The sequence below is a fragment of the Festucalex cinctus genome, chromosome 11 (assembly GCF_051991245.1).
Source record: "Festucalex cinctus isolate MCC-2025b chromosome 11, RoL_Fcin_1.0, whole genome shotgun sequence".
Classification (NCBI taxonomy): domain Eukaryota; kingdom Metazoa; phylum Chordata; class Actinopteri; order Syngnathiformes; family Syngnathidae; genus Festucalex; species Festucalex cinctus.
In genome coordinates this window covers 7,447,661-7,460,218 of record NC_135421.1, presented here as the reverse complement: position 1 = coordinate 7,460,218, position 12,558 = coordinate 7,447,661, and positions in this window count along the sequence as shown.

Sequence of the window (12,558 nt, the reverse complement as noted above, 5' to 3'; positions counted from 1 at the left end):
CACTACTTCCGTGCTGGCGGAGACAAGCTTTCATTATCATGTGTTTCTCCAAGCTAACGGCTAATGTGGTGTCCGTCCACGTACTTGGCTGGGGGCAAGCGCATAAAAACAAAATAGAGCGAGTGACAGTCTCTCTCTCACCAGCACATGACGGGGTGTCCCGCGCTGCAGCAGCGGGGAGATGACGTTGTTGGGGATATCTTTAACGGATTTATTATCCTCTCTGTGTACTGTGGGTGTCGTCGACTGTAATTATTATTATCATCATCATTATTATCATTATTAAAATTATTATTACAGTTGAATTTAAAAAGTAACTTAATAAAAAAAAAAAAAACTTTTCTTTTTTTTTTTTTTGCTTTGTTACAACGTCCGGAGGGGTTGAACGATTCGGTGAACGAATCTTTTGAACGGTTCTTTTAAATGAACTGATTCTAGTGATTCAGTTCACCTAAAAGAAATGTAATGCCCATCACTAGTTTAGTCCCAGGAAAGAAGTGAAAGTAGTTGGCGGTGCTCACTTTTGGTTGACTCGCTAAAGTGCTCCACTTCCTTGTTCACCAAGGGACATGCCTCCTCCGCTCCAGTGCGCACGAAAGCGCGAATGGGCAGCAATCGTTCCAAAAACACTCTACGCGGTGAAACGCCCGCGAAGGAAGCGTTCCAGTTCGCCTTTTCGGATTTGGTGAGAACCCAGCATTAGAACCCAGGTTGAGGTAGGAAATAAACTGTCAGACACTGTAACTTAACAAATCTCTACAGGCGACCGAAAAACAACGACCCACCAGTAACTTGAGAAAGGTGGCAGATTTTAATGCACATTCAGTATTGATGGTAAAATTTGTGAGAGTTAAGAAAATGTGAAAAAAAGATTTCTGGTGAAAAACTGAACTGACATTTTTTTATGCAGCTTAAGACATATTCTTCTCTTTCAATGCAAAATGTTGCTAACATTTTGGAATCGTGCCTAGTCAATGTGTGACGTAAAGAACTGAACATGTGATGCCATTTATACCGAACACCGCCCGAACCCCCGCTTGCGCTTTGGAAAGTTTACGATTTTTAACTTTCTTTAACAGACCTCTCAACCGTGTTTCCCCAAACAATTAAGAACATTTAATTACCACCAAGTCGACAGGAATATCTCTTCCCCGGCGACACTGCCGGTGAGGCGTCAAAGTGCCGCCGAGGCCGTCGCCGTCCCACCGCTTGTAAATTGTGCATCTGCCTTATCGGCCCTACGAGAGCGAGATGGCTGCATATTTATAAGAACACGGGGCCTCCAGATGAAAGCTGCCGCTGCGGGCTCCGTTTCCAATCGCTCCCTTGGGACGCCATTACTGTAAACAAGCGTGTTGAGAGAGGTGAGGGGGTAGAAAGGGGATGTTGGAGTTGGTGTGTGGGGGGGCTTCATGAAATATTCTTTGTCTGCACTGTTGAGATAAAGAGCTCATTTTTCACTTTTTGCTTCTGCGAGGTGAATCTTTGCTTGTTTTTGGCCATGTTGCAATGCCTCCCCATGATTCATAGCCTTTCCCTTTTTTATACATACAACACACACGCACACACGAGCGCACACGCACGCATGCACACGCACAGAGTGATGTAATAGCCTCTATTAGCTTGATGCGTATGCAGATCAACTGAATCTTATTTATCTTTTCATTAAAACATGTTACTCTCCTTTCATCTCGCCTTCATTCCCCGGGATCTTTTTCCCTTTAATACTACCCACTTTTATCTTGTTTTTGTCTTTTTTAAGACCTTAATTAGACTACAACACAGCCTCCTTTACTGGTTTATTACCTCCGTCAAGAGGTTTTCATCACCGGGATGTTTATTAATTAGCAGGATTACGGAGAAATGACTGGAACGGGCCATCTTGAAAAAAAATGACAGTTAGTGACTCACACCCACACAGTGAGCAATTGACTCCTGCACACCTACCAACGCACTGGAAGAGAAAACTGCAACTACATTAAGTTATATTATGCCGGGTTACTTTTATTAAACTGTGAAAACATGGCCTGATGGCCAAGGAAGAAGCGTGTTGCCACAAAGAGAAGAAGTGGGCAGAAATAAAGGAGAGAGTGTGGATATTTTTGAGAGGCCTCCGGGCTCCATTCACTGACTGGATTGTGCATCGCTAGAGTGTATTTTGGCGACAGACTGCTCGCTTCACCATTTCATCCACCGGTACATACGGTATGAAAGTATAAATACACGGTTAAGTATTGCTGTAAAACTACCAAAAACAGTAGAACTAAGGTATCGTACTGTATAACAGAGGACACTGACAAATATTTTCAATGATTTTATTGAAGGGCTTGGGCATGCACTGCATTTATTGATTATTGTGATTATTAATATAGTTTCTGTATTTGTAAGACCTGGTGGTGGGACAGCGGCCAGCTGGGTCGCGCTTAAGCTGTCACAATACTGTTTTTGCTTCCACAATACGGAGGTTTTTTTTTTTTCTTTCAGTGTACATCCAACCAGCTAGCGGTTATCTTTATCAGGGTATTTCGATGCCGGAGAAACAGAAGATAGTGACATAAACCATAATACACTTATAAATCATATACTCATACTCATACTCACGTATACAATTTTCATGCTCTTGTCTGACATAAGTAACGTTTTGTAACTTTGCTTAGACAATTTTTTAAATTCAACAAGTGAGTCACATCTTTTCAGGTCAATTCCCAAATTATTCCACAAATTAGCGCCTTTTACAGAAAAACACCTTTGCTTAATATTTGTTTGGTTGTTGTTGTTTTGTTTTTGTTTTTTTTTGAAACACTTGTAGTACCCCTTATCTCATAAGGACTGTGTCCAATTTCAAACAGCTTCTGAGTACTGTGGCAGAGATTGTTGTGTACTTTGTGCATTATTTGTGCTATTTTAAACTTAACCAAGTCATTGTATTTAATTTAATAAATAGTGGATGTGTTGATTGTGTATATTTTGGTCGATTAATAATTCTTATTGCTTTTTTTGCAATTTGAAAACAGAGTTGGTATTTGTTTTATATGCATTTCCCCAAATTTCCACACAATCGGTCAAATATGGTAATAATAATGAAATGTATAATGTATATAATGATTTCATGTTCAGGACATTCTTACTTTTATAGAGTATCCCTATGATTTTTGACATTCTCCTTTTAACATTTTCTATGTGTGGCTTCTAACATAATTTATCATCAATAACTACGCCAAGAAAATTATTTTCCTACACCCTTTCTATTTCAATTGAATTCACCACAATTTTGACTTGATGAGTGATTTGTCTATTGCCAAAAACTATAAACTTGATTTTATTTAAATTTAATGATAATTTGTTCATGTCAAACCAATTTTTTATTGTATTCAATTCATACTCCACAGTAGTCAGAAGCTGCTTCAGGTTTTCAGAGAGTTGTCATCAGCAAATAAGACACTTTTAAATATTTTTGAGACACAACAGATATCATTTATGTACAGTATAAATAGTTTAGGGCCTAGCACAAATCCTTGGGGAACTCCATGAGTAATCTTCAAGTGTTTTGATTGTGTATTATTAAACTGCAAATACTGATATCTATTATCCAAATAACTTTTCATGCATTTATATGCTTAAATGTCTTATGCCATATCGCTCTAATTTACTAGTGAGTAGTCAAGTGAGTTATTGTTCTTTACATTGTGCTACTCACATGTTTGGTCTCCGTTCTGCTTGTTCTTATTCCATTAGTTGCTTTTCATCTGACTTTTTGCTCGTATAAGGACTGTCGTGTTATCCAATAACTTGCGTTGACAATAACTTGCGTTGAGCCCAGCTTTACGTTTAGCTTGAGTGCCTTTATTATTACCCAGCATTCCTTTCAGTTCCTGACGTCATTACACACGTATATCTAGTTCTTTGAAAAACAAGGAAAATGGGTTCCATTTTTATAGTTTTTCGGTACGACCCATGCAGGGATTGAACCCACAATCTCCCAGTCACAGGGTGGACACTCTACTACTAGTCCACTGAGCTGTTTTTGTTTATTTGACAAAAAATAAAAAAAGAAATATTTACATCAAGCTGCAAAGACCGCCAACAGAGTATACTCAAACTATATTTATTAATCTTAAAACATGATCCATATGCAACATGAACTAGAGATGAGGTGAGGATGGAGAGAGAAGAGAAGATGATGGAGAAGGCAGAATATCCCATTTATAATATGGTCAGTCTTTCAAGAGATGTCAGAAAACAATAACAACAACAAAAAACAGATTGTCTAACAAGCAAATGAGCCAGACAAACACATGTGGCAACAGGTCTGCACAATCTAAAGCTGATCAATATCAAAGAATGCTTTTTGAAAGTATACTTTCAAAGTGAGTGTTTAGAATTTGGTAGTGTTGACCTTCAAACTACCAAATTCTAAACACTCACTCAAAGCCCAACAATATAGTACAGCCTTTAATGGCTGCAGATACAGTATAATGCCATTTGTTTTAAAAGTACATTCACTCAAACACGCAAACATGGTCTCCCAAGGTGGGGAAACAAACCCACGCCTACATCGAAGGCAAGCAGCAGTAACCACTCCACCACCCAGAGCCCATGTACAATAACACTATAGTGAAACTGATGTGCTGTCGTTTTCAATGTGCATGTGCAAGTCCATTTGACAAACTATATATATTACCTGGAGGGCATGGAGACAAGAAATTTAATTGGAAGGAAATCAAAAACTTTATTTTGGGTCCTTTGGATGTATTTTTAGTTCCGTTGAAATCAAAATTGATGTCTGTCAATGCAAAATTAATGGTTTTCACAATAAAAGCAAACCTTTATCCTGTTTTTAACTCATTTGCTCCCAATAACGTGTAAATACGTTTTTTAAAATGTTTTAAGGATGGACATTCAAGATGAACTGAGCGAGCAGTGTCTGGGATAGTATGGAATGGATAACGATAAAAATGAATGACTATTCTAAATAATGTATATGATTGATGCGTTATAGTAATGGGTCGATGGGGACGGGTCTCGAATAAGCTTCGGCTTCTACCCGTCAGCCCTTCTTTCGGATGTCAATGTTGCAAATGATGTGATGTGATTGATGTAAGATGTAATGTGTCCGAAAGGAAAAAATGAATAAACTAAACTAAACTAAAGTGTCCCAAAGACGTATTTATACGTTTTTTTTGGTTTTGTTTTTTATGCTAGAGCATACAGAAGGCTTTGATGCAGCCTCTCAACTGCAAAGAATGGTTGCAGAAATGGTAGTTATTACAAAAACGGCCAACAGGTGGCAGCAGAGCAAAGGAGATCAACCAGGGCCATCTAGAAAAAAAGATAAATTACTTAGTTTTAAATAGATTTGTGAAAACTGATGAAACCTAGCTCTCTTCTAATGCTAATTGCTGCAAAACGGAAACAGAAACATAGTTTTTTTTCCTGATAAAAGAAGAGACTTGAATATTTCTTTTGATAGGTTCCATTTCTTTCATAGCAATTGAACACAATATTCTGTGGGCCTTGCAAAATCAGTGAACATTCAGTAAAACAGCGAACGGGATTGCTTCTGTGAAAATGGCTGAGAGTGAATGAGTTAATTGATATTATTAATTTCAATGAAATGCTGATTGCAACACTTTTTACTTTATAAAGTAACAAACATTTTGATAAATCATGACCTGTTGTAACACCAGTCACATTTTAAGATCTGCCATGTTCACGAGCTTCTGCATTGTTTTGATACACATTGATCTCATCTAATGGGATCTACTGTGCATAGTTAATATTTGTATTATTATCCTTTCTTTTCTGTTCTTTTTTTAAACTTCCATGCAACCATCAATTTTCCAAACCAATTATCCCGCTTTCGCAGCTTAATGATGAAACTAGAGCTGGCCAAGAATTTTCTTCGCTCGTTTCCATTAAAAAAGCACATACACACAACACAAACAAAGCTAGCTGTCTTTTGTCGCCAGCGCTCCTCATTAGGGGATCCTGTTGATATTTTACGTCAACGGCGGTCAAAGAGTTAATTGCAAATTCTCTTGATGTGCAAATGCTGTGTTTGTGTCGTCACTGATGAAAAATGCCCTACAAATAAAGTCCCAACTGATTGCTCTTCTGATTGATGACATGGTGTCTTCATTAAAGTTGTTGTCTTGATTGATTACTGTTTATCTTCATTAAGGTATTTATTAAATATACCTGCATACTTTTAATGTCACGATGGCTAACTTAAAAAAACAACAACAAAAAAAACAGGATGCTGTGTTGTTTCCATTCCCAACGGCATCCTCTCTTTCTTTGCCTCTCCGCCTGCTTTATTGGAAGCATGCTTACCGCTGCTGTTTGCCTTTTATGAGGAGCGCAGCAGTGTTGTTTAGCTTGCACTAAAATATCAGCTGGACAGATTTAGGGATATTACACAGAAAAGCGGCACACTAGAAGTCATCCATGGCAAATGGGACGGTGGGGACAGCTCATAAGGAGCATTCCCATGCAGTAGTCACGTTGCGTTTTGAATTTTTTGAAAATATTTTTTGATGATGTTGTGTTGAAAGTCAAACCCTTGCAAAGCATGCTGCGGCGCCTTTTTCTCCCCCTTCCTCAATAAAATTGATAGATGTGGAGGTCATTTATCATGGTGGTGACTGGCTAATGCTATCAGCATGCTGGCAGCAGCTTTTAATCATCCGCTTATGGATGAAGAAAGTGCTATATTATCCAATCTCAATCCATATCCTGCCGAGCATGAAATGTTATTAAAAAGTTGCAAAGCGCCTCGATTGGGGGGCGACTTTTTCCCAACTCGAGGGGCGCGCTTGATTTCTCTCTTTTGTGGCAAATATGTGGAATATTGTATCCTCCCAGCGGTAACTCCAATAAGCTGCCGAATCAATGGGGCCGCTGAGCTCATATATCATATTGTATCATATCATATGGCTCACAAAGCTTTGAAGCGCACAATGTGTTAGCATTTTAACTCACTGAGTAGTAGAAGGGGGAATCTCTGGTGGAATCCTCTTGTAATTGCTGTATTATTGCAGTTATGCTCATAAAGGTGCGCCTTTATCTTGGAAAAATGGAAGACAATAACTGGTTCGTTCTATTAAACCGAAGACGGAAGGCTGTCTTTTACATATTGTACGCTCTATTAAAACTAGTGCAGGAAATCAATACACATCAGCACAAAATATTTTAACATATACTTGAGGTGCAACGTAAGATTAATCGACAACTCATCGTTTGTCTCAAATTGACATAATTATTTGATAATCAATTTATTGACACCATTTAAAATGATCCAAATCCTCGGAATTCAAATGTTTGCGTTGTTCTTGTTTACTGCAAAACTGATGTTTATGTACAGCACTTTGTATACAGCAACGCCTGTTCTTAAAGCGCTTTATAAATAAAGTTGAGTTGAGTTGAGTTGAGAATTTCAGCCTCTGAACAGTAAACATTCTCTCATTTCTGTAGTTGTCCATGAAAGCAGACTGATTATCTTTGTTTGGAAAACAATGATCAACATTTTGTGCCATGCTATGGATAAAACCAATAAATGAAACATAATTTATGTTTCTTCATTTTTAGATTTGAAATAATGTCCATAATGATAACCATATAATAACTACATTTTTCCATAAATGTATATATAGCCCTTGTAGGACTTTTGAGAAACTAAAAATGTCCCCTGTTAGGATGAAGGTTCCCCACCCAAGTACCAGACTTTTCTCATTCTAGTGACCTTGGAAAAAAACATTGCAGACTTTACGTGCGATGTGAGGCGAAGCCAATCTTAGGTGGCACTCGACAATATTCTTTCACATAGCGGACGTGGCCCCGTGTCCATAAATCACTCCCATGACAGCTGCTTGAACTCGGAAAAAGCAATGAACTTAAGTATGACTCACTCTCACCTATTTTTAGTCGACTTAAATCAGTGGTGTCCAAAGTTTGACTATTTGCTGCTTTTTTTTTACTGGTCCACACCATATTTGAAAATCAGAATTAAATACGGCCCGCAACAGGAAATTTTACTTGTGCTTGCTTGCATTCTAATGTAATGTTTTGGGGTTGAATGGGGATACAAGCCAGCAGCAGAAGCTTGTATCCCATTTTCCCCATATTCTTTTCCCCGGCAGAGACGGATTTACTGGCATCCAGGGCCACTACTACTATTTTGTCACCTGTAACAAAAAATACCGAGTAGGTTATTATTCCTTTTGCTGTATCATTATATCCTGACCTGCTTTACATTGGATTAGCTTGAGCATTTTTGTATCACGTGGCCCTCTGTAAAAAAAAACAGTTTGGATATCACTCATTTAAATGAGGCCAAGATGCTATTGCTCAATGATTAAAAATTAACCATGGTCTTATTTTCATTGTCTTTGTGTGATTATTAGTGATTTGTTTTCCAGAGCCTCAAAAACACTCGGTCTAATTAATCCCAGCTTCATCCATCTCCAATGTGTGTGTATGTTGTGCTTTTTAGGAAATGTCAACGATCCCTGAACTCTCACAGACGTTTGATGCCACTCACGGGGGAACCATTGGCGCCGGCGATCCGCCGTGCCCGGTTTCATTGCGCAAATTCCTGATAGAAAATGTGAGCCTGTTGGGAAATTATTATCACGGGCGTATCATTTTTCATACGGTGATTGGTTATTTTCCCTGGGAAATGAGAAGCTGAAAACACACACGCACGCACACAGTGTGTGAAGTAGCAGGTGTAATCGAGGAAATCAGTACACTACTTACTATTCATGGTACCACTATTCTGCATTACCACCTACTTATCATATTTTAGGTGTTTCTTTGGGAGTGCAACTTGAAAAGATTCTCCACACATACTGTAACTGTAAAGCATTGTGGGTCAAAAAGAGGGCGTTTGGCCACCGCCCTACCAAATGTTTGACACCATTCTACTTCCCTTGAAAACAGATCAAATAAAAATAGTGGTAGTAAAATGAAAATATTTGTATTTCTACTTTTAGATGAGCTGGAAGGGCTATTCAAAACCAACTATCAATTATGCTTTATGTTTGCAATATTATAAGCAGTGAAATAAGGTGAGTGATTGTAAAGGGCAAAAAAATATTGACTCTCGATGTGGGTCAGCGTTTGAGCATCTGGCTGGACCATGCGCCCTGAGAACCACCCATGTAGACAAAATCTTTTAATATGATGTTTATCCAGATTAAAAGGGATGAATAGATGAAAGGGAGGATATCGGATGAGCGAGAGGGGCGGGGTGAGAAAAAGGATGGATGATAAGGATGAAAGGATCCATTTCCATCCATCCATTTTCTGTTCCGCTTATCCTTATTAGGGTTGCGGGTGTGTTGGGGCCTATCCCAGCTGACTTTGGCAAAAAGGCGGGGAATCATCTAAATGTTTCACAAGTACTCCACTTTTCTTGCTTTTTTCTTTTTTGTCAGGATGTTGTCGGGCAGAAACCCCCTATATCCATATATGGTCAAATTCATATTTTTATTCCACAAATTGATACTATTTATCTGTTCCCACTTCATCTGTTATTTGTATGCCATATTTAGCAATTTAAAGTGATGAAAAAGGGCGGCACGGTAGTCGAGTGGTTAGCACGTCCGCTTCCCAGTTCTGAGGTCTCCGGTTCGAGTCCAGGCTCCGGCCTTCCTGGGTGGAGTTTGCATGTTCTCCCCGTGCCCGCGTGGGTCTTCTCCGGGTACTCCGGTCTCCTCCCACATTCCAAAGACATGCATGGCAGGTTAATTGGGTGCTCCGAATTGTCCCTAGGTGTGCTTGTGCGCGTGGATGGTTGTTCGTCTCTGTGTGCCCTGCGATTGGTTGACAACCGGTCCAGGGTGTCCCCCGCCTACTGCCCAGAGCCAGCTGAGATAGGCGCCAGCATCCCCTGCGACCCTTGTGAGGAATAAGCGGTCAAGAAAATGGATGGATGGAAGTGATGAAAAAGGTTTGAATTAGGGCTGGGTATCAATTTAGACTTCCAAAATTGATTCGATTCAGATTGGTTCGATGCGATTCAAATCAATTTTTGATTCAGTGAAGGATTTCATGCAGTACCATTTTACTTTCATATGGAAGACATTCCCAGAAGTACCAGTGCTGCAAAATAGGGCTGTACGATTGTAGGAATAATTGTAAATAATAAGGTATCATACATTTGCTGCAAAGAAGAACTGCTTCTGCTTGCAATGAAGAATGCTTTGCTCTGTTCCCACTCACACTCACACAACCTGACTATTTGAAGATGACTCAAAAAAGCTGAAGAACCACAACATCTAATGCAGCAGAATGGTACGAGCCAGTCTGCTGAGGTCGCCTGTTTTCTGTTAAGAAATGATTGCATAGGATAGACGGATCCAAGGAATCCACTCCGGGACAATAGAACATAAAATTAATCTATATGCCGATGATATATTACTCTATTTAGAAGAACCTGCTATCTCGCTAGGGGAAGCATTTAAATTAATAACTAAATTCTCTCACTTATCAGATTACTCTATTAACTGGACAAAATCAACATTATTACCTATTACAGAAAATTCATGGAATCCTACAAGTCAGGATCCAAACTACTCCTTTCCTACAGGTAATTTAAAATACTTAGGTGTTAAAATTTCACCTAAGTTAACTGAATTAACTTCTTTAAATTTTCACCATTATTGGATAGTATCCGTAGTGACCTGGAGCGCTGGAATAATCTTCCGATCTCTTTAATAGGACGGATAGCTACTATAAAAATGAAAGTTTTACCAAAGATTAATTATTTATTTTCAATGATTCCATTTAAACCTACGTCTAACTGGTTCCAATCGCTGGACTCTGCTATCATAAAATTCTATTGGAATAAAAAAAAAGCCAAAATTAGTCTATCTACTCTTCAGGAAAGTAAATCTAAAGGAGGTTTAGAGGCACCAAACTTTATGTACTATTATCTAGCTAATCAACTACAATATCTTGTGCTATGGACACAACCCAACAGAGATACTAACTGTTGGTTGGAATTGGAGCAGAAGGATTGTAATAATCTTAGACTGTCAGATTTACTCTTTATTACAAAATCAATAAGACGACATAATTGTTTTAAAAACCCAATGATAGCCGCCACCCTGACTGCCTGGTGGAAGGCATTAGAAATTACAAACTCCCAATTGGCGCCCTGTGGGCTCTCTCCCATTTGGCATAACCCCGACTTTCAACTTAATAATCAGTCGTTCCATTTAAGCCTATGGGAGCAGAAAGGAATTACACACCTTCATCATCTTTTCTCAGATAATAAGTTTATATCGTATACAAACTTGGTCCAGAAATATGAAATAAAAAAGGGAAATTTCTTACATTATCTGCAAGTTAAAAATATGGTTAAGAAACAAATCCCAACACTTCAGGATACGCTCCAACTGCCTGTCTTAGCTAAAGATATTATAAAGCTTTCTCCAACAACAATAAAGAAAATATCAAAAATATATAAGTTATTTTTATACACAAATAAAACGTATTTACCGACTTTAAAATGGGAAAAAGACTTGTCTATAGTTCCGGAACCAGACTTTTGGACCCAAATCTGTGAAAATGTATTTAAAATGACCAAACAGACAAATTTGCAACTTATCCAATATAAGATACTTCATAGAACATATATTACACAATATATGATGAAAAAAATGGGACTCTCTGACTCCGACATTTGTCTCCAGTGCTCACAAAACACTGCCGATACTTATCTTCATGCTTTATGGTCATGTACTCCAGTGCTGCATTTCTGGACTAAAATCTTGGAAAAGCTCGCTGATATATTAAACTGTAGGCTTCCTTTATCTCCAAGACTGTGTTTACTAGGTGACTTAACAATAACTGAGCTACCATGTAAACAATCTCAATCTATATTTATAGCCCTTACTATTGCTAAAAAAATAATCCTTGTCAATTGGAAAAAATAAACAATCTCTAAATATCGACCACTGGTTAAACTTACTAATAAATTATATCTCAATGGAAAAAATCTCTGCCTTAAATAAAAATCAAGTATCAAGATTTAAACAAATATGGTCTATGTACATAGAATATTTTAATCTCAATTTGGCAACTTAATCCTGCCAAGATTCTGCCTGTTAACGAGAGCCACCACATCGTTACAACTTCTGTTTTCGCTGCTCCTGTATTTGGTATTTTGTATCTGATTGTTTTTATTTTTATATAGTCAGGAACCTAGTTGCTGCTAGTGGGCTCGAGCATACCACACTATACGACACTATACTCAATAACTCCTTAAGATCTATTTCTAGTGGGCACTAAGCATCAACACTTGGTGTTACTGCATGCTAATTAGTCAATTTTCTTGACGCCGTCCCCTGTGGTCGGGCGGGGGTGGTTCTGACCCCCCCCCCCCCCCCCCGTTGTCTGCTCGGTGGCGGTTGCGTCTTGGCCGCTCCCTGGGCCCCCTGTGGGGTGCGGTGTTGGGGTGCTTCCCCTGGTGCCCGGGGCGGTGCCGTCCCGGCGCGGTCCGCTGCTCCGTGCCCGGCGGCGCGGTTCGGGGTGGGTGGGCCTCCGGTGTGC